This window comes from Trichoplusia ni, unplaced genomic scaffold, assembly GCF_003590095.1.
Source record: "Trichoplusia ni isolate ovarian cell line Hi5 unplaced genomic scaffold, tn1 tig00002950, whole genome shotgun sequence".
NCBI classification, from domain to species: Eukaryota; Metazoa; Arthropoda; class Insecta; order Lepidoptera; family Noctuidae; genus Trichoplusia; species Trichoplusia ni.
The window spans coordinates 55,669-76,202 of NW_020800304.1; positions in this window are offsets into that span (position 1 = coordinate 55,669).

A 20,534-nucleotide genomic window follows, 5' to 3' on the forward strand; every position below is an offset into this window, starting at 1 on the left:
GGATACAGGGTCTACAATCCAGAAACAAAGAAAGTGTCGACTAGTAGAGACGTGATCATCATTGAGAAAGAATCAAAATCTGAACATCTCATTGAAGTTCAGGATCAGAATTTTGATTCAGTGGGGGATAATAAGAAACCTGATGATACACAACAACAAGAAACTGAATCAATACCTAGTCTAAATAATTCTGAAAGTTTTGTAGACAGTTTTCAAGATGATGATGAGACATATTTTCCCAGCGACTATGAAGGCTCTGACAACACACTAAAGGATATTGAAGAAGGAACACCGCAGTGCCGACCTAAACGGATAAGGAAAATTCCTGAGAGATATGGACTCTCAAACCTCTGTGTCGACAGTGAAACATATGATGATGTGGCTAGCCTGTCTCTTCATGATGCTTTGAATGGACCGGAAAAGGAGCAGTGGGAATCAGCTGTCAGAGAGGAGCTACAGTGTTTCAAGGACAATGATGCGTGGGAGTTGAGTGACGCTCCAAAAGATGGTAGAGTGGTACAGTGCAAGTGGGTGCTTCGTAAAAAATACGATAGTGAAAACAGAGTCCGTTTTCGTGCGCGTTTAGTAGCTAAAGGTTTTTCACAAGTTGAAGGTGTAGACTTTACAGAAACCTTTTCTCCTGTGGTAAGACATACAACTTTGAGGTTACTTTTTGCATTGTCAGTACAACTAGGTTTGAATACAGCCCATCTTGATGTAACAACTGCTTTCTTGAATGGCACTCTAGAAGAAACTGTTTATATGCAGATACCAAAAGGTTTTCCTGAAAGAACAAAAACCAGTCAGGTACTTAAATTAAAAAAGGCCATTTATGGGCTCAAACAGTCCTCTAGAGCATGGTACAAGAAAGTAGACGAATGTTTATTGAACATGGGTTATATTAGATCTAAAATAGAACCGTGTATGTATACAAAAATGCAAGATCAATTGAAAACCATTGTCACATTATTTGTAGATGATTTCTTTATTTTTTCAAATAATATAAATGAAATTAAATATTTAAAGCAGGTATTAGCTAGTCAATTCAAAATAAAAGATTTGGGAGAAATAAAGAAATGTCTAGGTGTAAACATAACTATTAACAAATCTCAGCAAACATTAACATTAAGTCAGAGAGATTATATTGATCAGCTGTTGCAAAAGTTTAATATGAGCGAATGTAAACCGATTAAGACTCCAATGGAAAATAAGTTGAATGCATCTAACAATGAACATTGTGCAGGTAATTTCCCATATCAACAAATAATTGGATGTCTTATGTATTTAGTAGTTTTAACAAGACCAGACATTGCATATACAGTTAGTTATTTAAGTCAATTTAATAATTGTTATTCTAAAGAACATTGTGCATATGTAAAGCGGCTATTGAGGTATTTAAAATGTACCAGAGATTATGGCCTGAAGTATTCTGGTAATGGGAGCTCAATATTAAAAGGGTTTGTTGATGCCGATTGGGGTGGAAACATCATCGATAGAAGATCATACACTGGAATTTGTTTCACTTTGTCTGGTTGTGTAATATCTTGGGAAACAAAAAAACAGAAAACTGTTGCTTTATCGAGTAGCGAAGCCGAATATATGGCGATTACCGAAGCCTGTAAAGAAGCAGTTTATTTGCGTAATTTACAGTATGAAATAACTCAAGAAATGTATACTATTGATCTTTTCAATGACAACCAGAGTGCACAAAAGTTAACCATAAATCCAGCTTATCACAAACGAACTAAGCATATTGATATAAAATACCATTTTTGTAGACAATGTGTAGAAAATAAAGTTGTGAGAGTCAGGTATTTGCCAACGGCTGAAATGCCTGCCGACTTATTGACTAAGAGTTTATGTTCTATTAAACACTATAATTTTTTAGATAAATTAGGTGTGCAGATTGTTTAGTATTTAAGTAATTTTATATTGTTAGATATAGTGGGGGTGTTGTAATGATATCTACAATATAAGACTATTGTCGCCATCTATATTGTCTATGTTAAACATGTTTTATAAAAATTAAAAAGTTAGTCTATGATTTGCCTTTACGAGTCACGTTGTTTTATTATAGTTAGAATAATATTTTTTTTATGAAAATTTTTTGAATCCCCCTTCTTTGAATTTTAGAATTTCATGGTTATAGTATTGTCGTTGTATAGTGCTCTAGTCGCTTGTCAGATGGGGCTGCATGTCAGAGAATTAACGGGTCTGACTGATAAACGAGGTCGCTCTAAATGGCAAACGATGCCGTGGAAGGTTTAGGTGAAGTTGAGGGTTTACCTTGACTCCTACCACTAAACTGTCACTGCTTCGGCAGGGAAAATGATAGAATTAGATAAGTAATTCCAATAAGTAATGGTATCTCAAGAAGGGAGGAGGCAAGAGAATATAATTAGCGGGAGTAAGTAATGATGATAATTATATTCTAGTAGCTCAGTCCGCTTAAAGGCCAAAATGCTAGTGTTAGGAGAATAATTAAGGATTTTCAAAGGAAAAATATTTTTTGGAACTCTTCACAACAATCCAGATTATGTCAATTGTAGTGTTATTTCAATCTGTGTCTAGTATTTTTAAGCCTGCCTTGTCCTATTAAAAATGTTAACTTTGAAAATATTTATACAATATTTACAAAGGTATTTATCTATATTTTTTACTTGAAATGTCAACAATAGAAATTTCAAACGGCTGATGTTTGAGATAAATTGTTTTATTTTATTTTCTATGGACTTATATTTTTACCTTAGACTTTTCGCTTATTTCTGAAAGGTTTTTGCTTGCGTGGGTTTTGTTGTAATGATAAAACTTTTGGCTTTCATCTTTTTGTCCTGTTATGTTAAATATTTAGTTTATTTTTATATTAGTTTCTATCTGTTTCAATAATATCATCAATCATTATTACATGTATCACGTTATAACGAAAGTATTTACCTTACGGTATGCAAATGAGATTTTTCCTGAAGCATTAAACATTGGTCATAAAAAATTGTATTAAGACTGGATGTTTTAATAAAAAACAATCAAGTCACACAACTAATAATTTAAGAATTTAATGCAATTTGTTGTTTTTAGGGTTCCGTACCTCAAAAGGAAAAAACGGAACCCTTATAGGATCACTTTGTTGTCCGTCTGTCCGTCCATCTGTCCGTCCGTCCGTCCGTCCGTCCGTCTGTCAAGACCCTTTTTCTCGGGAACGCGTGGAGGTATGAAGCTGAAATTTATATCAATTACTCAGGTCTACTGTCCCTTGAAGCTGTGAAAAAATCAAACTTCTAAGGCAACGCAATCAAAAGATACAGCCGTTTATGCCGCAAATTTTCGACACTTGCAAGGGAATCAAAACCTACAGGGTGCTTCCCGTGAACTCAGTATCTTGAAATTTGGTACGAAGCAACGTCTTATACCATAGATAAAGGAAAAATTACAAAAACCATAAATTTTTAGTTACATCACATAATATTTTTTTTTTTAATAATTTTAAACTTACTACCTATTTCCTCATAAACGCGTAGAGGTATTAAATTGAAATTCATACCAAATACTCAGGTCTATAATACCTTTAAGCTGTAACAAAATCAAACTTTTATGTCAACGCAATCAAAAGAAACAGCAATTTAAGCTGCATATTTTGAAACGCGCGAGTACTCGCAAGGGAATCAAAACCTAAAGGGTACTTCCAGTCGACCTAGAATCTTGAAATTTGGCATGAAGCAACGTTTTACGTTTTATATGACTCGATTGTCGTAATGAACGAACTTTGTAAACCTTGCAGGTTTGTACGGAACCCTCTCGGTGCGCGAGTCCGACTCGCACTTGGCCGGTTTTTTTTTTGTTTAAGTTAAAGTTTAAAAGAATTAAAGGACGGAACATGGGTGGGTTTTAGTCATTAAAAGTCTCACTCTCATACGCTCAACCCAAAGCAAAAAACATTTAATGATTTCCCATCCTGCAAAAGACAAGAAATCATTACTCAATTAGAAAATCTTAATTCAGACCATATTTTATTTTTCCCGTTAAATTTGTTCAAGCACATTATATATGAGTACCATACAATCAAAATTAAAACCTTGATTCCAATTTCTGGAACTGCTCTCGCTCTAACCACGAACATGGTTAAATTAAGAACAGAAGGGGTTGAAATACATCCTCCTTAAAATTTAATTACGTCACATTTGCAAGAGCATTACGTTATACTCAAGCCTTGTATGTTATAGGGTGAGCAGAGTTATAGGATAATTAAATAGCTTGCACCATAAATTACGTTTGATGAATCTTACATCATCTAAATATTAACATAAATGCTTTACTAATTAGTGGGCTCTGACACCGCTATGTATGTCCGTCTGTCTGTCTGTGTGTTTGCTCTGTTTGTCTGTCCGTCTGTCATCAGCCTGTATAGGTAGATAGTTGAAATTTTCAAAGATGATGTGTAGACTTCTTGTTGCTGCTATAACAACAAATTGCTAAGGTCAGAAATTCGATGGGTGACTTATCACATTTATTTTTGCATATTTTTCATATTATATGCTTTGCATATATAAATATTTCTTGTCTTGTCGATACGGAGCCCTTTGTTTTGCAAATGTGACTATCACTTGCCCGATTTTTTGTTTGATATTTCAAAGAGACAATTATTTATCAAGCTCTAATTAATGTCATATACGCTGGATCCATATCAATCTTATTAATTAAAACAACTTATTAAATCAATCAATCACAATTTTAATTACTGTATCATGTAATTTTGTATCACCCTGTATAAAGTACAGACAGCAATTAAATAATCTATAACCTCTTTGGTAATTGGATATCTTGTTACTGAAAGCAACTGGTGGACTAGGTTGTACAACTTATCGGCCGATTGGTTGTGGTGAGGTTGGATTGGTACAGTTAGCAGAAGCATCTGATTTCTCGGATTTCGTACTCCAAAACCAAAAGCGGACGAAGGCTGTCTGTCTGTCCGTACGTCACCAGTCTATATCTCATAAATCGTATTGTTAATATCGTTGAAAATATCGCAGGTGATGTATTTCTGCTGCCGCTATAACGTCGTTATCCTAGCCTTTTCCCATCTATGTTGGGGTCGGCTTCCAGTCTAACCGGACGCAGCTTAGCACCAGTGTTCTACAAGGAGAGACTGCCTATCTGACCTCCTCAACCCAGTTACCTGGCCAACAGTATACCCCTTAGTAAGACTTTCTATCTTCTAACTTCCCGTTACGATTATTAAAGATGTATACATGACAACTGGGACCCACAATTTACATGCATTTACGAACACAATATATACATATCAAATATATAAAATTCTCGTGTCACGATGTAAGTTACCGTAATCCTCCGAAACGACTGAACCGATTTTTACCAAATTTTATACGCGTATTCAGTAGGTCTGCGAATCGACTAACATCTATTTTTCATACCCCTAAGTGATGCTCACAATAAAAAAAAAAAATTTTTTTTGGACGAAATTGTTTTTTTTTTATAATGTGTCGTTAAAAAATACATAGAACTAGAAATAATTTATTAGGCAAAACAACGTTTGCTGGGTCAACTAGTATATTATAATATTTAATTAATCATCTGTTTTGCTGACTCTACATCCAAGTTAATTATTGTTCAGTAAATAAAATGGGAATACGAACAGTTATTACTATTTACAACGTTTTAAAAGACTGCCAGACTGCTTTATATGAAGAATCGTTAACCAATAAGGTAATTAATTGTTTTATTTAATTGGTTAATGTGTAGGTGAGAGATATTGTTGGAGCAATATATTTCTTTAAGTTTTATTAATAGAAAGCAGATATAACTATTGTCTGTGTACTTAATATAGTTATGACAAGTGGTCTTGGTCGGTTGGCTATCTGTTACATTGAGATGAGCGAAATAAATTAATACCAAACTAAGAAAAAATAAAATAAAAACTATTAGAAAAAGAAAATGAAATCCTAAAAATTATGCTAGTATTTTTAAGCATCATTCGTTGAAGTACCTTTGAAGAGCTAATACTTTATACGGCCGTTTTTGTGTCTACACTTCAAATTTATTTTAATCTTTCATATGCCTATAGACACAAAACAAACTTAAAACATCAAAGTATTGAATCGAACAATACCACAGACACAAAAAAAAGCCTCAAAAACAAAACGTTGTCAAACCAATGACAATAAATTCATCTAGCTGTTGATAAAATACTATAAACACCATAATACGTATAAGAAACATAAGAGTGAGCGAGATAGCCACATAGAGATATATCTGTTCTCTCTTTCTTGTGTTAATCGTGTAACCCATTGAATCGGAGTATAGAGGGAAGTGCCATACTGCTCTTCGCTGTTGTCTCCCATCAAATTTATTTGTTGTTGTAATGGATACAGAAATACATAATCTCTGAAAACTTATACCGTCTAGTTATAAAGCTTCATGAGGACAGGCTAGTGACAGACCGACAGATAGCGCAGCCTTATTAATAACTCTCCGTGTTAAACTTTCGGGTACCCACCTTTGGACACCCTAAAAAAGAATGCTGAAAGAACAATGTATGTCTTGAGGTTAATTATAAAATATACCTACCAAACTCGTTCCTTTAAAACTGATACAAACGTTGATCACCATCTCCAAATAGTAACACAAGCGCGGAATTCCTGCCACTTCCCTCTAAATATATTAGCCACGTTGTCAACACTCCATCAAAACTCTTGGCGCCAAGCTAATTGCGATCAATCTGCACATTACCGACTCATAAAAGTAAGCGAGACGGCGCTACACACATACATACATCTATCCCTTTCTATATAAAACGATGATATACTAACACTCAGTTGACGAGTTTTGGCGCCATACTAATTGCGACCAATCTACACACCATAGACCAATAGAGATCGTAGATAGCAATAACGATTTCGATGGCAATTATTATTTATTGCTATTCCTATTTGTGTTATTTGTTGTGGTTCAAAGAACTGTGGACTTTCTTCCGGTTAAAAACGCAGGGCATCAATACTGTCGTGTTATTGTAAAGTGAAGCGTGCTTGAACTGATTGGATTTATTTTAATTGGATATTTTGTAATTCAATTGATTTTGGTACTTAGAAATGGGTATATGTTATTTAAGTATGCGTAGTAGCTGTTAATTATATAATTAGATTTCTAATGATTCCTCGATATTATTCACTTGGTAATCCACTACTTATTAAACAATTTCACGTGGAAATTTAAAGGAACAACCCTGGAAAATAAATTTGTTACGTTAGCAGCTCTGGTATTCTTTTTTTCATTTAATTTGATGCGGCCAATGAAATACATCTTCTGCTTGAATTTCAACCGTCTGGCTATCACAGTTCAGACAGCGGTACAGAATCCTTAAAAAATCGTGATCGCTAAATGATTGTTTTTGGACAAGTGATTTCAATGTTTTTGAAACTCATCGCATTACAAATACCTACATTATTGTCATGTGCATCGTCTTTTAATATCATGCTGTTAAACTGAAAAACAGCACACACAACCACCCTTACCAAAAATCGATATCATATTACGGCATAAGCGGAGCCAACTTTACATAACATTACCTTGGCATGATGGGGATATTACCATAAAATATTAAAGCGAAAACACTAAAACATCAGATAATCCTCAAATAAATAATGGCTTGAACGATGCGCTATGTGACCTAAATTATCAGTGGGCCATATTCTCCTCGGCGGGAGGCAAAGAGTATGCCTCACAGAGGCGACGCTTCACATAACTGCTAATAGGTACTCACATCAGTCCGCTGGGCGGTTCATGCCGTTGCAGCCGGATTATCCGAAAAGGTTACTGTGGCAACGGTACACGAAGGGCAAAGAAAGGAACATGGGTGCGCCTTAGTCAGTAGAAGTCTGGCACTCCCTTCCTATCAGCTCAAAGCGGAAAGGATCATTTATGACTTCTCGTTTGCAGGGATTTTTGTTACCCTTGCACGCAAAAAATACTAAACGATTTTGGACTAACTTTGATACATAGAATATTTATACCATTTCATTGGCAAATACATTTAGTTTCAGTTGCCGTTAGACGATTGACATTTTTATCATATTTTTTTATATTGAGTAAGTAGGCTTTTAATTACGCAGTTATTTGAATCTCTACCTCTGTACATTTTTTAATCTTTGCCGTAGTTTTTAGAGCGTTTAAATGGATGTAACGGGGCGTATATTAAGACCTGTTTTATGTTATGATGAGATGAAATTCGTATTCTGCAGACAGGAGAGAATAATATTTGAGTGTTATTGTCTGAAAGCCTGTGGAGATCTTATTGGCAGAGCGAAGGCTCGTTATTAAAAGGAGAAAATGTTTCAGATGGGGATAATGAATTTTGGTCGTTTATTGTTAGATTTCTTATCGCAACGTATGTTGTAAAGAAATTCTTTTTTTAATATATTAGGTGCTAGTTGCAATTGTGTTTTAGAAAAGTGAGTTACAAAAATAAACAAATTTTAACTCATTTAAATAGAGATGATCTTATCAAAGTCTTTTTACAAAGTTGGGTACTTATTTATAATGTAGTGTTAAATGTTTAATTCGCCATCTAAATTCCTTACAAAAAGGATATTAAATTAGGCCGCTATAAATATAGGGCAACACATAAAACTTATTGCGGAGTAATCTAACATTTTAGGAGCCAAGCGAAAATAGGCCTTAAGGGTACTAAATTGCGTAAAAAAAAAATCTCTTTACTCTTAAAGTAAGGTTTTATCGTCCCCATGAGCCTGAAGAGTGTCGTAAATAACCCAAACCACTCATTATTTAAAGAAAATATTTAGTTAAATGTTCTGTCGGTATATCAGAATTAATTTTATGGCGTTTTGGGAATTCACCATTGAGTTGAGATGTGGTTTATGGTAAAAGTTTGTCTGAATGTTTGTTTGTTTAAGTTCTGTCACTGTTTTTGACGTGTGTAGTGGATACTGATAAACATGTTTTTGGAGAATAGTTGGGAAGGTCACGAAATCCTGTAACGTGAGTGTGATTTTTAGGATTGAGCGTGAAAAATGAAATCTCACTCCTGCTTACATCAAATTGTTTTTTATAAAACGATTACCACACTGAGATATTTAAACTTTATGTCATAGGCGTTTCACAATCATTCAAATAACAAGCACAAAGACACCCAGACTCAGAACAAGCATTTTGTAGATTACACAAATGCTTGTTCTACGCGGGAATCGATATTTATCTTGGTGAAATCAACCACTCGGCTATCCGTGCAATGAAAGTTTTAGCCTAGGCAAAACTAGTTTTTCCTGAGATGAGGTTTGGCTGTTAACGTTGATAAGATACAAGCATTCCCCAAAATAAACAATAACAGTTAAATATGAAGTAAGCCCGGTTACAAAACACAGTTAAATCTAATTACAGCGTGGTTATAACAACTCGGATTACGACGGCTCCCAGTTACGTTTTGACGTGATACGGTTAACTTTCGGTGTAAAGGTTAAATTTTAACTGTCGGCTGTCGGTTTAACTTTGTATCCGTTAATACGGTTTGCTGTGAGAGTATGTATAAATCCTATTAGTTTTTACCCGAGGGCGCCAAAAGGGGATTATGTAAATTTATAGTAATACTTGTTAGATAAATTGACATAGATCTTAGTTTAGTACCAAAAGGTTGAAATGGAACCCTATTACACAGCTTCCGCTATCTTTCCGTCTGTCATCAGGCTATATCTCATGAACCGATTCAGCTAGACAGCTGAAATTTCCATTAATTAATTTTTAATGGTGCCGCTATTGCTTCAAATTCATTAAAGCAGCGATCAGCGAATCAGTTATAAATTGAATGGGTGACCAAAGTTTTGCAAATTTGTTTTATTTCATTTGTACGGAACCCTAAACGTCACGAGCCTAAAGCGCTTTTTTCGGGTAAATTTGCTCGTTTGTTTTATGTTGATAAACATGTTGAACTCCCCAAAAAGGCTCAATTTTACGGATAGGACAATTACTGAAAGATGGCTAAGTATAAAGATGCCATAGTTTTGGCTACTTTAATAGTACACTTGGACAAAAACAATAAGTAGATAACACATTAGAAGAAAAACTCTGTATGTTTCACTCTCAACCATCAAAATTTTAATATTAATATCTTAACTGGAGCGCAAACTTCCCAGCAACATTCTGCTAATCAGCAACCACAGAATACCTAACAACCTACCATTAAGCCGGATTCCTACCAAATCTCGCGTAATTTCTACCAAAACCTACCATATCTCCAAACGACGTTCGTAACATAGTCGTATTATTTGCATATAGTCATCTTCAAACTGTCATTAAGAAATCCTGGCGAAGTTGGCCGTTTTAATGAAAATTTCACCAAATTCCCTTAAATTCCTTTAAATTCCTCCCCTTTCCTAAACGGCTTTTAATATATTATTAGGATTGTTTACTGACTTCTCGAAATGAGGTCCCTAATACGTTCATGCGTAGACTTGGTAACCAGCGAGTGAAGTTAGAGAATGATTATTGAAGAGGAAAATGGAAATTATTTGAACGGCTTGTGACAAAAGTTTGGACAAATTCTACGGCTTCTGGCATTAAGTTGTGTGTGTTGTGTGTTTTTAAACATAATTAGAACTTGGTTGAGTATTAAAAAAAAACCCCGACGTTAAAACCTTTCACCACGAACATAATTAAATTGAAACCGCTCAATCCCTTCGGGAGATAATTATGATGAAACAGACAAGCAGACATGCCAAGCATGACTGTAATCCACGGATGCTTGTCTCAGAACAAACATTCTTTGATCTGGGTATCGCTGTACATATGACTTGAATATTTTTGAAACCCCTTGCGATACAAAGACTATATACTTTAGTAGGGGGCCAATCAGGAATATCATGTGTCAGTCAAAAACGTTGACTGCCACACAACAAAGTAAGTAGTTTTTGTGGAATACCGGAGACTCACCTTGGCTTCCAGAAAAAAATAACTTAGTCACGCCCTTAATATACTTCCTTCTATACTAATATATAAAGCTGAAGAGTTTGTTTGTTGGTTTGTTTGAACGCGCTAATCTCAGGAACTACTGGTTCAAATTGAAAAAATCTTTTTGTGTTCAATAGACCATTCATCGAGGAAGGTTATAGGCTATATAACATCACGCTGCAACTAATAGGAGCGAAGATACAATAGAAAATGTGGCAAAAAAGGGGAAAAATATTAATCTTCGAGCTTCGGCTTTCGTTCAAAAATTCCCAACTTATATCTTCTAACCAAGGACGAAGTCGCGGGCAACAGCTAGTATGATATATACTTGTTTCGAATCCGGAAGAAGATTCCTACTAAATTATTTTTCCCTTGTCAGAACTCCATATGTAGGAAAAATCGTAATAGCTATAGGTTCACTTCCTTCCCCCACTTACAATCATATGTGACGCTTACTGGAGTAATTTAATAAAGATTCAATGAAATTTGGGACGGCTAACGAGGAAACTCATATGGGTTAAGTTAGCAGACGTAGCGGGAATAAACGATTGTATAAAGTATACAAACCCAAGGTAACACTGAAAATATCCTACCTTAAAGCGAAAGTTTGTATGTATGGATGTTTGTTCCTATTTCATGCAAAAACTACTGAACGGATTTAGACGAAACTTGGTACACAGATAGTTTAAAACACGGATTAACAAATAGAATAGTTCTTATCCCGATTTTATTTTGCCGTGAGATCAATTCCGATTAGTAACGGGCGGCAGATATTACTCAACATATAATATCTCTTTATTTTGCCCTATTTCCACAACAGTAGTTTTCTAACAACTAGTTTTACTATCGATTACTCTCTTTTCTCTCCTGCTGTAGCTTTTGTGAGGATGATTCATGGTTAAATTATGCAACGGTTTTCTCACGCGTGTTTATCAGTATAACCCGACTAGTTTCAGATCCAATCAGAGTCCTTCACCAGGAGCAGTCGATCAGTCTTACTCGCGACCAGTGTTAATACAACCTTCTTACAGAATAAATAATTTCATTTCATTTACGATTCTATAGCTGAATATACATTTAACAAAATTAATGATATTTCTTTCTACACATCAATATCTTGTTACCTTGGACCACACGTGGTGTCCCGTTGATTCGATTTACCCCGACCTTAAGGAGTTGGGTTCGTACCCCCTATGAATATTTTTCTTACCCCAGCCATTTAACCATTGTAGGGTTAAATCTTATCCGGTAATATCCTTTAATATTTGATGTTCCTTTTGTACGGACTGATGGATTTACTTTTGTAAATTTGAGTTGTTTATGGTTTGATTGGATTCAATATTATTTTAAGGATGATCTTTTTAAGCCGCTCCAAAGATAATACTTACTTAGCTTCTAAAAACCGCCAAATAAAGCAGTCTTTAGGTCAAACTCACTGTACACGAAGTGTAAAAGTTCAATCCCAGCGTAGGACAAGCCTTTGTATAATCTCCACGAATGCTTGTTCTGAGTCTGAGTGTCTTTGTGCATTTGACTTGGATGTTTATGAAACCCCACGACAAGCATTAAATTCTTCACTGCGGGAGTCGTATAAAAATAAGATAAAAGGAAAGTGAGATTTCTATTATCTATTTCTCTGACACATATTCTGACAAGTATATCTTACATTAAAGGTGGTCTTGACCTTCGCTTGCCGACAATACACGTTACCGAAAAGGGTGGTCCTGTCAAACTTGGTAATTTTGTAAGTTTCATTGATAGATTACATGCGATAAATTAAGTTTGTTCATGATTATACTTTCATGTAAAATTTTATTTGGTATATTTTGACGGGAATATGTCTTTAAGACTTAACAAAATCGGGGGTTACAATTTGATGCTGCAGATTCATATCTATCATCTATATCCTAAACTAGCTGTTGCCCTCAACTTCGTCCGCGTGGTTAGAAGATATAAGTTATTATTTGTACCTGCCCTATTTCCATTGTATCTTCGCTCCTATTAGTCGCAGCGTGATGATATATAGCCTATAACCTTCCTCGATGAATGGTCTACTCAACACAAAAATAATTTTTCGATTTGGACCAGTAGTTCCTGAGATTAGCGCGTTCAAACAAACAATCTCTTCAGCTTTATATATTAGTATAGATTTAATTACTCCACTGAATAGCTAAAGAATTAAAGAATGTTTTTGTTTTATGTAGAAAACATTACTTGTTTCGTAAAAACGTAATCACGTACAACAAACGGCTGTGTCCACGACACAGCCAGACCCCATTTGGTGGTGAAATTTATAGATATCAAAAAAAGAAAAAGTTTGAGAGAGTGCGTTTTACACAACTCAATCTACGTAGGCTTTCCCAAGTTATGTTGGTTTTATGGTAGTCGGAACGGTATTTATCAGGGTTCCGCATCCAAAGGATAAATAAAGAACTCCATTCCTAGGGCTTCGTTATCTGTCCATCTGTCACCGGAGTGTATTTTAACCACGACAGCTAGACAGCTAAAATTTGTTTTTCTGCTGCCTCTTTACGAATAATTAAAATAAATATCCAGGTTAAGCGTTACCATGGTAACCATTTGTTACAAAAATCGTTCTCAAAATTACATTTGTTGCTATTAACTGTAGGTACATCTATCTTTCACATAATCCTATTAATTGATTCCTATAATAGAATGCTGTCAAATCCAAATCACGTCTTATATTACATTTAGCATTAATTACAATTCAATACGATCTCAAATTAATTAGTACGCATTCTAGTTATTACATAATTAACGTCAAGTCAGGAATTATGACAATTGATATTTTCTCAAGGGACCTGTCACGTTCCAGACGTTTCGGTGTGACAATGCTTATTAAATAATTTGTGTATTCATGCCGTTTGAAGGATTGCAACGCATTGCCACACACCGACACAAAAACGCGGATGACGTAACACGGCGGTTCAGGTTAAGTCAGTAAAAGTCTGACACTACCCATTTCCTCCCCCGAGAGTGTCCATGGAGATTCCCCCGCGCTACAAAGAAAAAAATCATGTATGTTGTATAGAAGTATTCTAAACCGTCTTCAATAAAAAAATACCTTTGCATTGAGATTTTTACTATTATTAGTTTTGTGAATATAGAAAAGAAAACAATATAATAGACTATAAACTTAAATATCTTTCAAAAGATTCATTCATAAACAATTCCGAAAAACAGCTGACGAAAATAAAATCGTTTAATTTAAATCACGCACGAAAAAACAACTGTGAAATAACGACGCACCAACATTCTTGTTCTAAATTTAACTTAATAAACCCATTTTATATCTAAGACGCCATCAAGATATATTTCCAACAAATTCCAGAAAAAAATAAACAATAACAAATGCGCGGGATCACACAAAACGTCTTTGACGGGCGGCCATGTTTTTGTTTATTTTTTTATCTACCGACAGGCGTCAATGGCACCTCATTATTATGCCAGAAAATAATCGAATAAAGGATCGATTTTACGTAACCGATTATCTAAGTTTCAAGGAACGATTGGTAGATTATACGAGAAATGAACGGGTTCTTTGTTGAACGGAATCTGGACTAGAGATTGGGAACACCTGGCGTGAGTCGTTTGGAGTTGTTAGCGATGGGATTTGTCGATTCAATTTTATCGATATACTTAATGAGTTTGTTATCGATTACTTACATTGAAATACCTATAGGTGTTCAAGAGAATCTTTTGTTTTTTTTTTGTAACAGAGTTGAATTGGCTTGATACCATTTTTATAAGACTAAGGTTTGAAAATTTGTAGGTATACTAGTGTTTCATCGATAATCAAGTATTGAAATTTAAATTATTTTAAGAACTACAATTAATAACAAAGTAAAGTTATGGTGATCAAAAACAAATATTTAAATCTTTTTTAAAAATAGAAATCCCTTTAATGTCTAGACGTAAATAAACGTTATTTGAATTCAAAATGCTATCAATAAACTTTGACCTGAGCGGTGGACGCTACGATTCAAAGTAATATTATTATTTGTGGAAAAGAGATGCACAGTGTTCGATTCCCATCCAGGACAAATGTTTGTATGATGAGCACGATCGTTTGTTCTGTGTCTGGGTGTAATATGTATGTATTTAGAAATATAATAATTATTTTTATTTTACGCAAACTATTGAAATTATGAATGCACTTATCTTTCGTGTTGGAATTCCCTCTGAAGAATTTTAAATGTTAACACAATTATCCGAGATCGAGTTACCAAAAATTAAAAGACAAATTTTTTTTCACACAATTTTCGTACTGTTATCGACTTACAAAATTCGATAACTCTTACGATACAAAAAATCTTAAAATACACAAACGGCAATTATTTATCGATACTCCCAACCCAATTTCCCCTCACTATAAATAGAACGTAAGATCATAAAACTACTACAAAAGCATTCCTGCCACGTCGCTTAATTGTGAATAGGCGCATATGCACAAAATATCGTTGGGGAACACAGATTTAGAATGAATGGAAGGGCCATAAAAAACTGTCTTGTTCCATACAAAACAATACATTTGATGTATGTCACGTGCTTACCCCGGAAGGTAGCTTACCCCCTATAAGGGGAAATTGAGGTCATAGACATGAGGCTCTATTGTCTATCTAGAAGACAAATTTGGTAGGGGGTCATGGTGTTGGTAAGCTGAATTAAACGTTATGCTTGTGGAGCAGAGTGCATTTTTGATTGGCAAATTGTTTTCGAATGTATGTATGTGGTTAGTCTTGATCTGTTTTTGATTTGTTTACAATTAATTTGATTACGAAATGAATTGGAATTAATTGAATAAACTATTTGTTAGAGTACTTTATTCTGTTGTAAAATAATTGCAACATATAAAGATGCTTTTTAGGATTCCCTTAAGACCAAAACGGAATCCTATTAATGAGCTGTCCATTCGCCGGTCTTTTAATCCGTCACTGGGCTGTATCTTATGAACAGATATAGTACCTACCGTTGACAGCTGAAATTTTTACATGTATTTCTTCCTCTATAACAACAAATATTGTAAAAAATAAAGATCAATTTTAAGAGAAATATTTTTTTAGGATTAAACTCCAGTTTAAATTGCTGTTAAAGCATCACTTTAATATCATTCTCTTTCCTGTTAAAATAAGACATTTCAATAGTAAACAAATGTCAAAATTACATGCCTTTTTAAACATTAAAGCAATGTTTATCTATTCAATTTAGTAATTGGGATTGCTATGACCCTACAGGCTTGTTTTCTCAAATAATAGTGTCGGACAACAAAGGGGCTTACAATAACACTACCTGCTATGGACGCTTAATATGTTGTAACTAAATGTAGGCAAACAGTTTCCAGTTTGATTTGCCGCCATTGAAAACAAGATGGCGGATCGGTGGTATCAATATTATTTGTGTCAAATGAGACGACAAACAGATTTGAAATGAAGTGCTGCGTGCTGGTTTTGTGAATTTAATTTGTGAAAAGAATTAAGGTGTTTTATGTTTTTTATTTAGTAAATTTTATTAAGAGAAATTTAGTTGTATAAAATACGAAGGCGTTTTTTCGTAGTGCAGTCAGATTTAAAAAGTATGATTAACTTTCAAATCGTAAGTATTTCGTATGATCGTCGGTCGGTATAATCGTTACTTCAATTCTTTTTGTATTATTTATGAAGGTGCATCTTTAATCGTTTTATTATAAATTATATTTGGCATTTTATCATCAAAGTTTAAATACTTCATAAGTTATTACAACAATCTGCGCTCCAACAACACTCAAAACCGCGCTCTGACACTTCCATTCATAACACATCTGTACAAAAACATCAACCAACGTGGGTGTTTCGAAAAAAGTCAGTTAAAATAAGTTTTTGGCTCAAGCTATTTGTAAGACCGTGAAAAATCACGTTCTTGTTTACCCCTCTTTGTGGGTAGCGTGAACCGATTCCTGTTAATCCTTTGCATATTTTTAAGTCTCGGTTGTGTCGCAGATTTTTTATTTTTTCTTTAGGTTTAGGGTTCCGTTCCGAAATGGTGAAAACGAAGACCTATAATTGTTACGCTGTCTGTCCTTCTGTATCCTGTATTTTTGAATATTGATTACTAGATAGTTGAAGTTTTAACAGATAATGTATTGCTTTCATTATTTTTAGAATAGGAGCAATCCTTTCCAAAAACATATAAATATACATAGGCGTCTCCATGAATTAAGGTCGATTTTTTAATTCATATTTGTAAAGAATATGATACACAGACATATTTTCATATGTAATTGTTTATAATTTGTTAGGAAAATTCTTTAATTTAATTTTAACGTCATTTTGACAATGTTTTCTTTGCAGTTGGTGTTAATAATACAAGTATGATGTATAGTTTTATTAAAGCAATTTGACACGTATATCTACATTGTTAAAAATGTCATTGAAATTGTTTCTTTTTCTTTTTCATCTTAAAATGGCGTCTCCGTCCAAAGCTAGGCAATCATTAGGGCTTATTGTTTGCAACTTGTCACCGCCGCACTGAAGAAAAATCTAGTACTTTTGTCGTACCAATCACGTAGATATCGCTACCAAGATTGTTCTTCCTTTTAATTTAATTAATAATTTAATTCAAACGCAACATCTGACCACGGGAAGTAATAAATAAGGACGAGTAACGAGCAACCCCAGGGGTTTAATATATGTATAAAAATAAGATCTTGTTGTTATCATAAAGTTGAATCGAATACATCACTGCTATCGAGATTAACATACTGAGGTTGCGTTATGTAAAAAAGAAACAAAAGAAAATTAAATTGTCTAAGTTGGTACTTTAATTGACCCGCATATTATTATCTCCTCAATAGCAGGATTAAGAAGACAGGTGTCAAAGAACTTATAATGAGTTTGTTTGAAACCTATGTGGGATAAGCATTTGTGTGTGCTGAATATTCCTCGCAACTTTTGCTTTTTATTGATTCGAATGTTATGAAACTTTGTACGTAAAGGTTTAATTCATTACCGTGGGAGTTGCTGAGATATGTTTACGTTGTAAAAATACGAATATTTTTCTTTATATCGTATCGTATACGACCGTTACTACGCCAAACCTAAGTTCAAAATTCCATTCCTTAGCAGCAGGCCTAGTTCTTTTCAATCAGGTACATAATATGAGACAGAAATAAACATGACAGATCAACAATAAAATAACCTCAAACAGTAACGTTAACAATCATAAATATAGAGACCAGGTAAACGCTCAGAAAAAGCAAAAAGGGAAGTTATTAATTACAATCTCTTTTTAAGTACCCAACGTGACCCAAATATAGCCCCAAAACGAATGTTTGCATACAAAAATAAAACAAAAATCCTGTTTTTTTTTTGAAATCACGCGAACGGAATATGTAGCAATTAAGTTCTGGCGCCGCGTAACCTCAATATGTTTCCTTTATTGATATTCAATCTATTCGAGGGTAGGTAGCAATTATTTTTTTGTTTCATTTTGACCGTTGGACAAGCAAATTGGTTTGCGTGGTAGGCATCCGTAATTGTTCACACATTATTCTATTTTAGTGATAAGATTTTTGAGATGAATGCCTTGAAGGAGTTCTACTGGACTGTTATACTAATTCACAATCACCTATAAATAGAATCGTCCTTAAGCATCATAGTGTCTCTGTCACTGTAAGACAGAAAGTAGAGACAAAAAAAAATAAGATCAACACTAAAAGTGTCGTATGTTACCATAGGGATGAGGACAAATTTTTTTTGCAGTGTCCGTCTTGTAGATTTTTGGATAATAATGGAACTTATTTTTTAATTTGTCTCGCAAACATAAATTGACCAAATTACAGTGAATGAAACTTACGCGTGACGTCACGATTGAGTATAAATTTTACTCTATCGTTACGTCACAAGCCCCCTCTCCTAAACTTTAAAGCAGTTAATCTTTGTCAATTCTAGTTTTTCTGAAAAAGGAAAAAATTGTGTCTCATACTTTTCAATTATCTAACTGAGGGACTAATGAGATTTTTTCTTTTTATACCCTGTTATCATCCCTATTAGTAGTCGTTGCTAGTTATATATACATTGATTCGAATAGTTTTGAGCAAGTTCTGACGAATTGTTACTAAGGTACCCAAAGCGTAAAACAGAACTTTATGACTACGGTGACTGTCTGTTAGTCTAGCTACTAAAACGTGTCGCTGTATCTCAGAAAGCGTGATAGCAAGGCACTTAAAATTCCGACAGATGCTACTGAAATAATGTCGATGATCGATATCGAAGTCAGGCAATGGCTTTTACAGATGTGAATTAGATGGATGACCATATTTTGAGCATTTTCATTTCGTTAGCTAATTTGTACGAAACCGTCAGTCCGATTTCCAAGTTTTCTTGAGTGATAAGCGTAAATAATTGTCTACGAGAACTAACATATTCTCGAAATCTATTATAATTAATAATTTATAGTGTTATTATCCTCTTTTCCTTCTGAAACAATTGAAATCAAAATCACCACCTTTACTTTCGCACTTCAAATAGCGAAAAAAAACAACCCTTGTTACAGTAAACAATACCTACCTCAAACCATCAAATTGTGAGGTTTTCTCTGAACATTGAAAGGGTATGATTACGTTAGTTACCGTTGCCATGGCAACCCGGTAACTTCCTGTGCTACCTCGAGTTAGCAATTTGATTGAGGTTGATTGAACCATTATTATACAAATTGAGTCGCTGCTTGGCCCACAAAACTGGCTTTGAAATTCTGTGGATGTGATTTTAAGAAGTAATAATGTTAGAATTCAATGTTATCAGGGACTTTGACTATTTGTAAATCATTTGAAAGTAAAAATACACGGTACTTAAGAAACATAATATCATTTAATGTGACATAATATATTCCACAACTTTCACACAAATCCGAACAACTCTATCTCAAACTAAGCATAGCTTGTATTATGAGAACTAAACAACTGATAAATATACTTATACACCCTGATTTTTTAGTCTAGACTAGAACACGTTTATGATAAAAAAATAAGGTATTTATGAGATTTGAATAGGCGTTTTTATCATTTTTAACAAGATATTTCAGATTTCTCAAATTTCATTTCTTTCGTACCTATTAAATGTTAGTTGAAGGTAAAAAAAATATAATCGCGCCTAAGGGTATTTTATGTCGGATACGTGAACTGGGCTACTTATGACGACTTAAAAATCAACGTGTATAATACTAAATACATGCATAATATAGACAAACTACATGTAGACAGAACAAATGATCGTGATCGTATGGTTGGTCCGAGAATGGGTAATTTGAGAATTTACCAAGAAACCTTCTTGCCTCTAAAAACACGTGTAACAGTTGTTTGACCTTGACTGTTACACGTAAAGGACTTTTGTTAAGTCGTTAATTATCCTGAAAAATGTATTATGGGGTCAGATAGGCAGTCTTTTTGCAAAAAGCAGTAGAAAACTGTTATAAGTCAATCTCAACTCGTTTTCTTCCTCCCTGCGAAAAGTCCTTGTGTCTAGAAATATTATGATCCAGGCTTAAAAAATAAATAACCGTAAAAAACCATC